At 33.7% G+C, this 14,361-nt stretch overlaps 1 pseudogene; it reads left to right on the forward strand.

The window, feature by feature from the left end:
* The first annotated feature begins 3,536 nt into the window (after positions 1 to 3,536).
* On the forward strand, positions 3,537 to 13,127 carry LOC141508436 (fructose-bisphosphate aldolase A pseudogene; annotated as a pseudogene).
* Positions 13,128 to 14,361: the final 1,234 nt, after the last annotated feature.

Consider the following 14,361-nt stretch of genomic DNA (forward strand, 5'->3'; position numbering starts at 1 on the left):
TATTCTTTTGTCCAGAGATACAACTACTGAGTCTGTACCCTGAAGAGATCTTGAAAAAGGGTAAAGACATCAGTTGTACAAAAAATATTCATAGCAGCACTGTTGGTGATGGTGAAGAATTGGAAATTGAGTGAATGTCCATCAATTGGGTTTGGAATACTGTTGTTCCATTAGAAACAAGAAGGAATGGGATTTTGGAGAAGCCTGGAAGGATTTGTAAGAACTAATGCTGAGTGAGATAAACAGAACCATAAGAACACTGCACTCCATAACAGCAATATGGAGTTGATGATCAATCTTAATGGAATTGCTCATTCAATCTGTGAACAGTCAATGACAATTTTGATGTATCTGCAATAGAAAAGGTCATATGTATCCAGAGAAAGAATTGTGTAGTTTGAACAAAGACCAAAGACTATTACATTTAATTGAAAAAAAAGAACAAATGCAATCTTATGTAATTTTGCCATCTTATATTTTATTTTTTTTTACCTTAATGATAAAATTTCTCTCTCAACACACTCAGTTTAAATCAATGTACAATATGGAAGCAATGTAAGGTCTATCAGACTTTCTTCTGTGGGTGGTGGATGGAGAGATGTGAGGTTAGGTGAAAAAATTTCAAAATTCAAAAATAAATAAATAAATAAATAACTTCTTGTATTTACTTACCTAAGATTTTATTTAAAATTTTTGTATGCATATTCACTCAGGAAATTGGTCTATATTTTTCTTTCTCTGCTTTGACTCTTCCTGGTTTAGGTGTCAGCACCATATTCTTATCATAGAAGTAGTTAGGCTGAATTCTGTTTTCACCTATTTTTCCTAAAAGTTTCTATAGAAATGTGACCATTTTTTTCCTGTAAATGTTTGACAGAATTCACTTGTGCATCCATCGGGCCCTGAAGATTTTTTCTTAGGGAGTTAAATGATGGCTTTTTGAATTACTTTTTCTGAGATAGGGCTATTTAGATATTTAATTTCCTCTTCATTTAACCTGAGAAACCTATAGTTTTATAAATTTTCTTCCATTTCACTTAGATTATCAAATTTATTGGCATACAATTGGGCAAAATTATTCTAAATTATTACTTTAATTTCCTCCTCACTGGAGGTGAGTTCACATTTTTCATTTATGATACTAATAATTTGGTTTTCTTCTTTCTTTTTTTAAAATAAATGAGCAAAATTTTATCAATTTTATTTTTTTCATAGAAAGAGGTTCAGTAGTTTTTTGGCTTTCAATTGTATTAATGTCTCTATTTTTTTTAGAATTTATATTTTAGTATTTAATTGACAGTCTTTAATTTATTCTTTATTTCAGTTTCATGCTTAGTTCATTGATTTCTACTTTATTTTACTTATGTAAGCTTAATATAATATGATATAGGATATGATACCAAATGATATAATAAATATAATATATCCCCTAACAACTGCCTTGGCTGTATACCATAAGTTTCAGTATGCTCTCTCATTATTGTCATTGTCGAGGGTGAAATCATTAATTCTATCTATAATTTGATGTTTGATTTACTCATTCTTTAAAATGAGGTTATTTAGTTTCCAATTAGTTTTAGGTCTATCTCTGCATGCCCATTATTGCACCTGATTTTTATTACAGTATAGTTCATGAAAGAAGCATTCATTATTTCTGCCTTTCTGCATGTGATTATAAGGTTTTTTATTCCCTAATACAAAGTCAATTTTTGGGTAATAGCCATGAACTTCAGAAAAAAAGTATATTCCTTTTCATACCCATTCAATTTTCTCCAAAGATCTATCATGTCTAGGTTTTCTAACATTCTATTTACCTCTTTAACTTCCTTCTTGTTTATTTTACTGTTAGATTTATCTAAATATGCACATGGGAAGCTGAGGTCTTACACCAATAGAATTTTGCTGAATATATCTTCCTGTAACTCATTCAAATACTCCTCTAAGAATCTGGAGGCTATACCATTTGATGCATACATATTTAGTATTGAAATTGTTTCATTGTCTATGGTAACTTTTAGGATTATATATTTTCATTCCTTATTTCTTTAAATAAGACATAGTCTTGCCACTGCTTTGCCTGAGGTAAGGATTGCTACCCCCTCCTTTTTTTGCTTCAACTGAAGCAAAACATATTATTCTCCAACCTTTTACCTTTTACTCTACAGGTATCTGTCTGCTTCAAATGAGTTTCTTGAAGTCTTCATATTATAAGATTCTGTTTTTTTAATCCATTCTGGTATTTGGTTACATTTTATGGGAGAGTTCATCCTATTAACATTCAAAGTTATAATTACTAAACATTGCTCTCCATGATATCCTCCCTCTGATTATATTTTCCCTCATTTTTCACCTTTTGCATATTCCTCAAAATTTTGTTTCTGAATACCACCTCCTTCAATTTATTTTTCCCCTTATATCCAACCCCTCTCCCCTTTCTTTCCCCTTTCCCTTTGCCCCTTCTTTCTTCACTTTCTTCTATTAGTTTCTCCTTTCCTCCCCTCCCCCTTTCCTCTTTTAATACTTGAAAAGTAAGATATGTTTCTTAACATAACTGAGTGTGTGTGTGTGTATTAGTTCCTTTTTGAGCCAAATCTGCTTAGAGTAAGATTCATGTGGTTGGGTAATAAAATAATAATAGAATTCAAGATTCAACTCACCTCCTCCCTTATTCCCCTCCATTACAAAATATCCTTTGTACTTCTTAATGTAATGTGATTTAGTCCATTCAATCTCCTCCATCCTTCCATCTCTTAATTAACCCCTGTTTTTAAGGAGATATTGTTTTAAATAATTCTATCAGAATCACGGACAAATCATAGTGTCCATTACTTCTGGCTAAGTATATTCTCTCTAATAGAGTTAAAAATTCTCAAGAGTTATGGAAATCACTCTCCCAGATGGGAATTTAGCCAGTTACATCTCGTTGGATAGCAGTTTTTCCTTTCCCCCTTTTTGTTCCTTTTCATATATCTCTTGTGTCTGCTGTTTGAAGTCCAACTTTTCTATTTGACTCTGGTCTTTTCATAACAAAATGTTGGAAATCTCCTATTTCATTAAATGTCCATCTTTTCCCCTGGAAGAGAATTTTCAGTTTTATGGGATAGCTAATATTTCAATATATTCCAAGCTCCCTTGCTCTTTTGAATATCATATTCCAAGCCCTTTAGTCCCTTAAAGCTGATACAGGCAGGTCCTATGTAATCCTTACTGTAGCTCCTTGATATCTAAATTGTTTCTTTCTGATTGCTAACAGAATTTTTTCTTTTTTCTGATAGTTCTGGAATTTGGCCCACATATTCTTTGGAATTTTCATTTTGGGATTCTTTTCAGGAGTGAAAAACTCTTTTGTCCTATGATTCCATGATAGCAGGCCGTTTCCTTCACTATATCCTGAGGTATCAGAACCAGGCTTTTTTTATCTTCAATATTTTCAGGAAGCCTAATGATTCTTAAATTATCTCTCCTGGATCTATTCTCTAGGTCAGTTGTTTGGCTTGGGGCCCTGGTCTTCCAGACCAGTTGAGCTGACCTGATTGATGTCTACCATTAATCTGGAACTTTCCCACACACTGGGCTGGAATTCTCTTGCCAGCCTCACTGGAGCTCTCCTGTCAACTGCTCCCACAACCAGAGCTTTCCCAGGTGTTCTCAGGTTAGTACTGGGCCTCACCCCACCACCCATGAATTGACTCTATTTTCTCTGCCCCTGGCTCACCCACACTCCCCTGAGACTGTCCTTATTGGTAGGGGTTCTCTAGTTTTTCATTTTTTTCTGTTTTATGGATCCAGATTCTGTTAAGAGCCTTGATTCATATTAGTTCTGAGGGAAAGTCAGGAGACCTTAGGACAGTAACCTGGTTCCTCTCTGCCATTTTGGCTATAAATCCCCAACAAACTTGTAAAGTAGATGTAGGGACACTTGGTGGAGATAGCTACAGTCTTTTTCTGTATACTCTGCTATTGATGTTGCAGGTTCAATGCTAGTGATGTTGCCAGTTGCCCCTAGATTTGTTGTTACTCCATTGTCACAGATTTTTTTTTTTGCCAAGATGCTAAGATTTCTTACTACTTTCAGAAAAAAAATATTTCTACAGGAATTATTTTAAAGATGGGGACAGGGGAATTATTGGGAGAATTATAATGGATTGTTGACTCTACTTTTGCATATTGCTTAAACCTTCTGTTGATTCAGTCAAATTCTTTTTATTGCATGTTATTTTATAGTTTACCTTTGTTCAACATGGGGAGATTGACTTACCTAGACAGCATTCTTTTTTTCTGCCTATAGTTTTTTTTAATGATATTCAATTTTTACAATTATATATTATGAAATGCTGAATAGCATTCTTCAATATGCATATATATATATATACATATGTGTGTGTGTGTGTGTGTGTGTGTGTGTGTTACAAAATTTCCTTCCATCCTTGCTTCCTACCAGTCTTCCCTCAGCAGCAAACAGTCAGGTTAATATTGTGCATACACATTTTTGATTAAAAAAACTATATAGATTAGTCATTTTCAGTATGAGGAATCAGGATTAAGGGAAAGAGATACATAAGAGATACTTTTTTATAAAATGTTCATCAGATTCTGAAGGGTTATTTTGTTTTGTTTTGTTTTTCTTCTTCTGGATAAGGATAGCATTATCCATAGCCATTCCAATATGGTTTTTCTAGCTCTCAGTACTGCTGAGAGGATCTGCTTCCATCAAGGTTGATCATCTTATAATGTTGTGAATTTTTACTTTGTTCTCTGGTTCGACTCCCTTTGCTCAGCATCATATCCTGTAACTCATTCCATGCTTCTCTAGATTCTGACCATTTATGATTTCTTATAGAACAAAATGTTACATAATATCCATGTACCATACCTTCTTAAATCATTCCCCATTTCATGGACATCCCTACAATTTCTAATTCTTTGTTATTATATAAAGAGCTGCTATTAATATTGTGGAACATGTGGGACTTTTTTATTTCTTCTGGATTTTGGACTGGAATTTTACTTTCTGGGTCCAAAGGAAAGAATAATTTTATTGCTCTTTGGGCATTGTTTCATATTGCTCTCCAGAATGTTTGGATCATTTCACATTTATACCAGCCATGTAGGAATATCCCAATTTTCCCACAATTTCTCCAACATTGATAATTTCTCCTTTATCTCATTTTAGCCAATCTGATATGTATGAGGTGATATTTCAGAGTTTTTAAATTTGCATTTCTCTAACCAATAATGATTTGTAGCATTTTTCATATGATTTTATATATAGCATTAATTTCTTCATTTGAAAACTCTGTTCATATCCTTTGACCATTTAGCAATTTGGGAAGGAGTTGTAACCTTAAAATTTCATGCAATTCTCTATACATTTTAGAAATGAGACCTTTATCAGAATTCCTGGTTGTGAATATTGTTTCCCAAATTTTGTTTTCCTTCTTATTTTGGCAGCATTGATTTTATTAGTGTAAACACTTTTTAATTTAATATAGTTAAATTTTGCAGTATATGAAGTACTATATTTCTTGTTTGGTCATAAATTTGTCCTTTTCCATAGATCTGATAGAGTATTTCTTGGTCTATTAATTTATCTATGATTTCATCCTTTTGTCTAAATCCTGTACCCATTTTGTCCTTATTTTGCTAGAGGGTGTGAGATGTGGGTCTATGCCTAGTTTGTGCCTTACTATTTTCCAGTTTTCCCAACAATTTTTGTCAAATAATGGCTTCTTATCCCAGAAATTGATGTCTTTGTTTTTGTTAAACAGTAAATAGCTGTAGTCATTTATTGTGATTTCATTTGAACCTGTCCTAACCCACTGATCCATTATTCTACTTGTTAACTATTTCCAGACAGTTTTGAGGACTGTCACTTTATAGTATAGTTGTAGATCTTGTAGAGCTAAGCCACCTTATTTTACTTTTTTTTCATCAGTTTCCTTGCTATTTTTGACCTTCTGCTGCTCCAGATGAATTTTGATACTATTTTTTTCTGGTACAGTAAAATACTTATTTGGTAGTTTGATTGGTTTGTCACTGGATAAGTAATTTAATTTGGTTAGAATTGTCACTTTGATTATATTAGCTTGAACTAACCATGAGCATTTGACATTTGTCCAATTATTTAAATCTGACTTTAATTGGGTGAGAACTGCCTTTTAACTATGTTCATCCAGTTTCTGGTTTCTGTCTTGTGATGTAGATTTCCAAGTATTTAATGTAATACATTGTTAACTTTAAATGTATTTTCTAATTCTATCTCTTGTTCTTGGGTTTTGTTGTTCTTATATAGAAATGCTGATAATTTATGGGCATCATTGTTTTTTATTCTTTGTTTTCATAGCTCAGTCATGGAACCTGTAAGTATTTGTGTTTCCAAAACATTATGACTCAAGAAAAATCATGTCACTTCTGTTGTGCATTTTGTTTCTTTTACATGTAGGGTGCCTGTAACTTTTGACTGTGATTGCAATTCTATATCCTGAAACTGCATACCAGAATTGAGTAATGACTGACAAAGCTGCCAAATGGCAATTAATCCTATGCACATTATTAGTAAAAGGGTTCACCTTTCATTTTGTTGTGATGAGGTGCACCTCTCCTCATTTTGGATACTATTTCTGTCCCATAGTCAATACCTTAATTCTAGGAAAACTCTTACCTCAATATTTATAGATCTGTATATGTATTCCTAAAGAGCCCTGGTATGGAAATAAAAAGACTCAATGTGGAATTTTTCTTTACTTTGACTGTTTAGTACTTGTTGTGTTCTTTTTTTCTATAGAAAGAGGTTTTTGAGACAGTTTAGCTATTGCAAACTTTCTTTCGGCCATATTTCAATTTTTGTATTTTCTTATTATTTTAGAGGAACGAAATAATACAATGAAACAAAGCTAAATTTGCTATAATGGTATGTGCATTCAAATCCCCTCCTTTCTATTCACACAAATATATAGAATTTTGACTAGAATATTGTTTGAGAAGTCAGAACAACTGAAATTCGAAACCTACTTTAGATTCTGGACAAATCATTTAATTTCTTTCAGCTTCAATTTAATCATTTGAAAATGATAAAATATATAAAAAATATAGAAAGATTTGAAGTTCATGTATGCATTGTATTTACATTGGTATTTTCATGTTGTCTCTCAATTTAGACTGATCTACTTGAGTTTAGAGACTACCTTTTATTATTTCTTAGACTAGCGCTTGGCTTGGTGCTTAGCACATGGTAGTTACTTAAATCAGTTTCTTAACTCACTAACAGACAGATACATAACAGCAGATGAAGACATATGGAAGCCTTATTTTTCCATCCTGAATTTCTTCAATTCTAGATGGAAAGGAAAGAAATAAGTCACTGACTGGTGACAATTTTTTATGTGCATATACTTCCCCCCCACAACTTGCACTGGATCATGTATTCTTTCAACCTCCCAATCAATTAGAAGTCCTTTTAATTCAGAGTTAGCAACAATACTTTAGACAATCATGACTGAAAGTAGGCACACTAAGTTTTGGAATGTTTCAAATTGAAATAAATCAGATAATATGTGTACAATCTTTCCTAATGGAGCCCACATTACAAAATTATTAGATAAATTCTTTTGAGTCAAATGTAACTAGCAATAGAGTAAGAAAATGTCATGCAAATTAGTAGAGATTGTACCATCTTTGGACTTAGAATGCCAGAGTACAAATATTTCTTTAAACTCTCTAACCCTTAATACTTTCATCTTTAAAATAAGAAGTCTTGATTAAGTCCTTCCCAAGTCTAAATATCTGCTTCTGCTTCTATTTTTCCATTATTTTTATGCCAACATCTAAACTTATACTAAAAATCAAATGAAAATTTTCAATGTTAACCACAATTCAGAAATTTGTAAGCACTAGATAATATATGAATCATAACTACCTTTATAAAAAAATTTATTTTGCTTTCACTCTTTATAGATAATAGTCAGAGATCTCTAGTAAATTCATTAAAACTACTTGAAACAAGAAATATCTTCCACAGTAGAAGATATAAAATAAACCCATATAAAACATCCTCATTTCTATATATGAAATGTAAGAGAAAAAAAGAAAGTTTCATTTAAAGTCGTGTAGAAAATATAAAATACTTGGGAATCTACCTCCCAAGATAAATCCAGAAACTGAAAAAAGCCAGATCTAAACAACTGCAAAAAAAGTCAATTGCTCATAGTTAGGTTGAGCTAATATAATAAAATGACAATTGTACCCAAATTGCTTATTCAGCACCAATCAAACTATCAATAATCTATTTTACAGAACTAGAACAAATGATAACCTAATTCAGCTGGAGCAACAAAAGGTCAAGACTATCAAGATAATTGGTGAAAAAAATGCAAAGTAAGGTAACCTAGATGTGCCAGGTCTAAGACTATACTGTAAAGTGGGCAATCATCAAAACTGCCTGGTACTGATTAAGAAGTATAATAACAGACTAATAATAGGTTAGAATAGGTATCCAAGAAACAGTAGTAAATGACTTTTGTAATCTGTTATTTGACAAACCCAAAGAGATTAATTTCTCAGATAAAAATGCACTATTCAACAAAACTTGTTAGGAAAACTAGAAAATAATATGGGGAAAAAACTAGGCATAGACACACATATTACATCCTATACCAGGATTTAGAAATAATGGACAATGCCTTAGACCAATTAATAGAGTACCAACTACTCCATCCTTCAGATCTATGTAAAGGGGAGACATTTGTGACAAAAAATGGTTATTATATATTGCAAAATGGATAATTTTGACTATTTTTTATGTTTTTTTCCAGGCAAATGGGGTTAAGTGGCTTGCCCAAGGCCACACAGCTAGGTAAGTATTAAGTGTCTGAGGTCAGATTTGAACTTAGGTACTCCTGACTCCAAGGCCAGTGCTCTATCCACTGCGCCACCTAGCCACCCCAATTTTGCCGATTTTAAATTGAAGTTTTTGCAGAAATAAAACCAATGATTCTACCATTAGAAGGAAAACAAATCTGGGAATCAATTTTCATAGCTGGTGGCTCTCATTCCTAAAATATATAGAGAACTGAATGAAATTTGTAAGTCATCCCTCTATAGATAAAAAATCAAAGAATACAAACATGCTGTTTTCAAATAAAGAAATTAATACTATATATAATGGTATGAAAAAATACTCCAAATCATTGTTGATTAATGAAATGTAAATGAAGACAACTATGGGATACCATCTCACACATATCAGATTGACTAAGATAACAAAAAGTGAAAATGATCAGTGTTGGAGAAGTTCTGAGAGGATTGGGGCATTGATGTTTTTAGTAGAATAGTGAACTCATCCAACAATTCTGGAGAAAATTGATCATATCCTTTGATCCAGCAATATCAATAAAAGGTCTAAATATCAAAAGAATAATGACAATTATTCTCAAAATGTGAGAAAATTCCCTCATATTCAAACATATTTATTTCAGCTCTTTTCGTCATGGTAAGAATTGAGGGAATGCCCATCAATTAGGGAATAACTGAACAAGTTATTTTAATATGAATATTATGAAGTACTATTGTTCTATTAAAAAACATGAATTGTTGGACTTTTGACAAGGATGGAAAAGTTGCATGGACTGTTGTTGAGTGAAAGGAGCAGAATAAAGAGAACACTGCACACAATAATAATAACATTATGAATTGATCAACTGCAAGCAGTTCAGAGTTCTAGGACAATTCTGTGAGAACTCTTATGCCTAATGCTTTCCAAATCCAGGGGTGGGGGAAAGAAACTGAATGGGATACTATGTTCACTTTTTTAAAACTTCTCTTAGATTTTTCCTTCCTATCCCATGGGTTTCTTTCTTTTTCCTTAGTCCTAAATCCACATATACAAGATGACTAATATGTAAGCATGGAAAATACAAATGTAAATAGACAACTTTTACCAGACTGTTCACCACTGAAGGGAGAAGGGATAGGAAGGGAGGGTGGTAGAAAAATGTCCTAACTTATAAATATTCAAGTGGATAAATGTTGAAAATTTTTCATAATATATAATTGGATAAACAAAATGAAATAAATTAAAATAATTTATTTTGAAGAGCAGTTTCAAGTCAGTGATAAAACTCACTTTGCTTTCAATTTAGAAAAATAATGATTTTAGAAAAGCAAAACTTGTACTTCTACCAGAGATAAAGAACTATCACCATCTTTACCTATGTTCTCTGCTATGCAAGAGAAGAATGTATCATACTGAAGACAATTTTAAATGATCACAATCTTTATACATTTTTTGGATGCACATAACTGAACATTTTTGAAGCTTAGGTTTCTTAGCTTCTAAAATGTTTGGATTTTTTCCTGCAACATTTGATTCTAGTGAAAGCTTGAGAGGAATATATTATTGTGAGGCCATTAGGAGTGATTTGGAATAGACCAATTTAGAGGTCACTTAGGCATGAAAATACTGTGCAAGAAATTGTATACCTAATGAAACAATATCAGTAATAGCATATTTGAATGAGCAATATCAGCAGTAGCATATTTTAAATGTTTCATTAAGCCTGAATTGTTATATTCTAGTACAATGGCTTAATAGCTTCTACCTTCTTTTACAAGTGTTTTCATATTAATATTATTGTGTCCCTTTACAGACGTCTGAGAGTCCTCAAATGTCAAAATATTTTAATCATGTGTTTCACAGCAACTTTTATATTGTGTGCTTACTTTCAAAATTCTATATTTTTATATAAAATATAGGATCTCATTCTATGGAAGCAAAAAGTATAATAATTTTTTCACAGGTGAGTTCTGAATTTCCTTTCTTTTTTATTTACTTTTCAATCTTAAAATTTACTAGATATTGTTTATGTGAATATATACCAGTGCGATTACCAATCATATTTTTGCATTCATTTCATTACAGATAAAGTAAAAGTGTTTGATTCATTTACAGTTGAAGGAAAATGGTTCTATATTCATTCTATAAAATGCTTTATTGTTGTTGATTGCATGAAATCTATTCAATGTGGATGTCCACAGAAGATGACCCAGGTGAGAAGCACATTATTCACATAATTTTCCAGATCCTCAAGTTCCATATTTTCTGCACTAGAATGAACCTAACAAGATATTTCAGCCAAGGAACATTCAGAACAAAGTCCTACTGTGGCCAACATAATATGCCATCATACATTCTATGCCTAAAATTTAGCTGTTGAGCTAGAATATACAATGATCTTTAAAAAAATATATTTCATTTTATACTAATCTGATTTTAAGACAGTTTTTGTTTGCTTTGTTTTCATTTCCCTGACACCAAACTTGAGTGATTCTTTTTTGTTTGTAGCTGACTTCCATTTTTCCTAATTCTATATGTCAGGACAAAACAAAACAAGTTTGATATTTTTCCATATAATATCCCTTCAAATATTTGATGATTGGTTATCATTTCAGCCTCAGTCTCCTCATCTCTAGGTTCAATTACACTAGTTTCTCTATGGATTCAACTGACATGGATTAAAAGCCATTCAGATTTCTGATTGTCTTTCTGAGAATAGTCTTAATGTTTTCAGTTCATTCAAAAACTGCTGAAAGAAATGAAAATAACATTTTACTTTATTTTTTTTTATTTTAGGTTTTTGCAAGGCAAATGGGGTTAAGTGGCTTGCCCAAGTTCACACAGCTAGGTAATTATTGAGGGTCTGAGGTCAGATTTGAACTCAGGTACTCCTGATTCCAGGGCCAGTGCTCTATACACTGTGCCACCTAGCCCCCCACCCCCTGAAAATAATATTTTAAATATATTTTGACTACAAACATGAATTAAGTAGTCAGGAGTGATGAAATTTAACTCCCTGGTCTCCTTTCTTTTTCTTATATAAACTATTTTGTTCAGAAGTTCAGCTCCCCACTATAAATAGTGTGCTTCCAGCCAATCTATCATTGAGGCCTTCTACCTATCCCTAGAGGCCAGGAAACAAGCAGCACATTCAAGGAAAACGTGCCTGGCCAATATCCAGCACTGATGCCAGAGCAAAAGAAAGAACTATCTGAGATAACTCACAAAATTGTTGCTCCAGGCAAAGGAATCTTGGCAGCAGGTAGCATAGCAAAGTAGCTACAATCCATTGGAACTGAGAACACAGAGGAAAAACATTGCCTCTATAGGCAGTTACTTTTGACAGCAGACAACCAAGTGGACTCCTGTATTGGAGTTGTTATCTTCTTCCATGAGACACTGTACAAGAAAGCTGATGATGGTCATCCTTTCCCCAAAATCATAAAGGCAAAGGGTGGCATTGTGGGCATCAAGGTGGATAAAGGTGTCATGTCCCTGGCAGGAACCAGTGGAGAGACTACCACCCAAGTTCTGGATGGGCTGAATGAGTGCTGTGCCCATTATAAGAAAGATGGAGCTGACTTTGCCAAGTGGCATTGTATACTGAAGATAGGGGAGAATACACCTTACTCACTTGTCATAATGGAGAATGTCAATATGCTGACCCGACAAACCAGCATTTGTCAGCAGAACGGCAATGTACCTATTGTGAGGCCAGAGATCCTCCCTGATGGAGAACATGATCTGAAAACTTGTCCATATGTCATTGAGAAGGTCCTGAGTGACCACCATGTCTATTTGGCAGGGACCGTGTTGAAAACTAATATGGTCACCCCTGGACAAGCCTGTACCCAGAAATACTCACATGAGGAGATTGCAATGGCAACTCTAACTGCCCTTCACCATACTGTGCCTCTTGTATTCATTGGTGTCACCTTTCTTTCTGGGGGGCAGTGTGAGGAGGATGCCTCCATCAACCTCAATACCATCAATACCTGAAACTTCCATAAGCCCTGAGTCCTAAGCTTTTCTTATGGCCAAACCCTGCAGAGCTCTGCTCTCAAGACCTGGGCTGGAAAAAAAGGAAAATGTCAAGGCTGACCAAGAGGAATATATCAAACTGGACATGGCTAACAGTGAAGCTGCCCAAGGCAAATATAGACCAAGTGGAAAGCCAGGAGCTGAAGCCAGAGAGTCACTCTTTGACTCTAACCATGACTACAAAATTAAGGCCTTCCCACCTGGGTATGCCCTAACACTCCAGGCACCATCCCTTAAAATCCAGGAAGAGTTCTGAGACCCCAGAGTTTTGTGCTGACCTCTCCCATCACTGCATGGTGTTGTTGTTCTCTAGTGAACTAGTGACCCCACCTCAGCCCACTTTTTCCAATAAGCAGTTATTTAACAAGGAAAAGAATATTTTGTTGTTGAATGAAAATTCCATGAATTTAATTCTTTTCTCTGTGATTATTATTACATCATTTGCTCAGTTTCAACTTCCTTCCTGACCTCCATTTGGACATATCCAGCTTCTTGTTGGATATCTTTTTTAATGATTGATTGATTGATTGATAGATTGATTGATTGATTTTCACATTGCTACAACATTCTTGTTGTGAATGCAAACATAAGACTCCTTCCTCCCCCCCCAAAAAATATGGAGAAACTTCAAGAGAAATAAAATGAGAGTACAAAAAGTGTACTTCAGTCTGTACTCAGATGCCATCATTCCTGTCTCTGGCATAGGTTACAATCTTCATAATAATCCATCCGAGAAGCTGCTTCAGTATTTTTTCTCACAGGTGCCATTGTTAACTATATTTCCCTCCAGTCTATTTCTTTGTATGCCCATTTATCCTATTCTCTCTCTCCTTTCATACTGTCCATTCTCAGAAATGTGTTGTGTCTGACTACCTGCTTCCATGATCTTCGCTCTCTTCTATCACCTACCACTCCCCTCCTCTTCCCCGTTCCTTTCTCCTGTTTCCTCTCCATTTTTTTCTGATGTAACATAGATTTCTATATATTGACTTTATATGTTATTTCCTTTCTGAGACATTTCTGAAGGCTCACTCATTTACCTTCACCTTCCCCTCTTTCACTCCATTACAAAATCTTTTTCTTGACTCTTTTACATGAAATATCCAAGCCCATGTTACCTCTCCTTTTCTGTTCTTGCACTACATTCCTTTTATACCCATTGACTCCATCTTTATACTACATTATATTATATTCAACTCCTTCCTGTTCCTTGTCTATATATGCTCTTCTAACAGTTCTTGAAAATGAGAAGATTCATATGAGTTATTAGTATATTCTTCCCATGCAGGAACACACACAATTTAACATCATCGAATTCTTCAGTATTAGCACTTCCAATCTACCTTCTGTGATTCATCTGAGTCCTGTTTTTGATGATCAAACATTCTTTTTAGCTCGTCATCGAAAGAGGAAAGGTTCAAAGTCCCTATTTCATTGAATGTACATCTTTTCCCCTGAAAGATGTTCAGTTGTACTGGGTAATTAATTCT

This window comes from Macrotis lagotis, chromosome 1 (genome assembly GCF_037893015.1).
Source record: "Macrotis lagotis isolate mMagLag1 chromosome 1, bilby.v1.9.chrom.fasta, whole genome shotgun sequence".
In the NCBI taxonomy this organism is placed as follows: domain Eukaryota; kingdom Metazoa; phylum Chordata; class Mammalia; order Peramelemorphia; family Peramelidae; genus Macrotis; species Macrotis lagotis.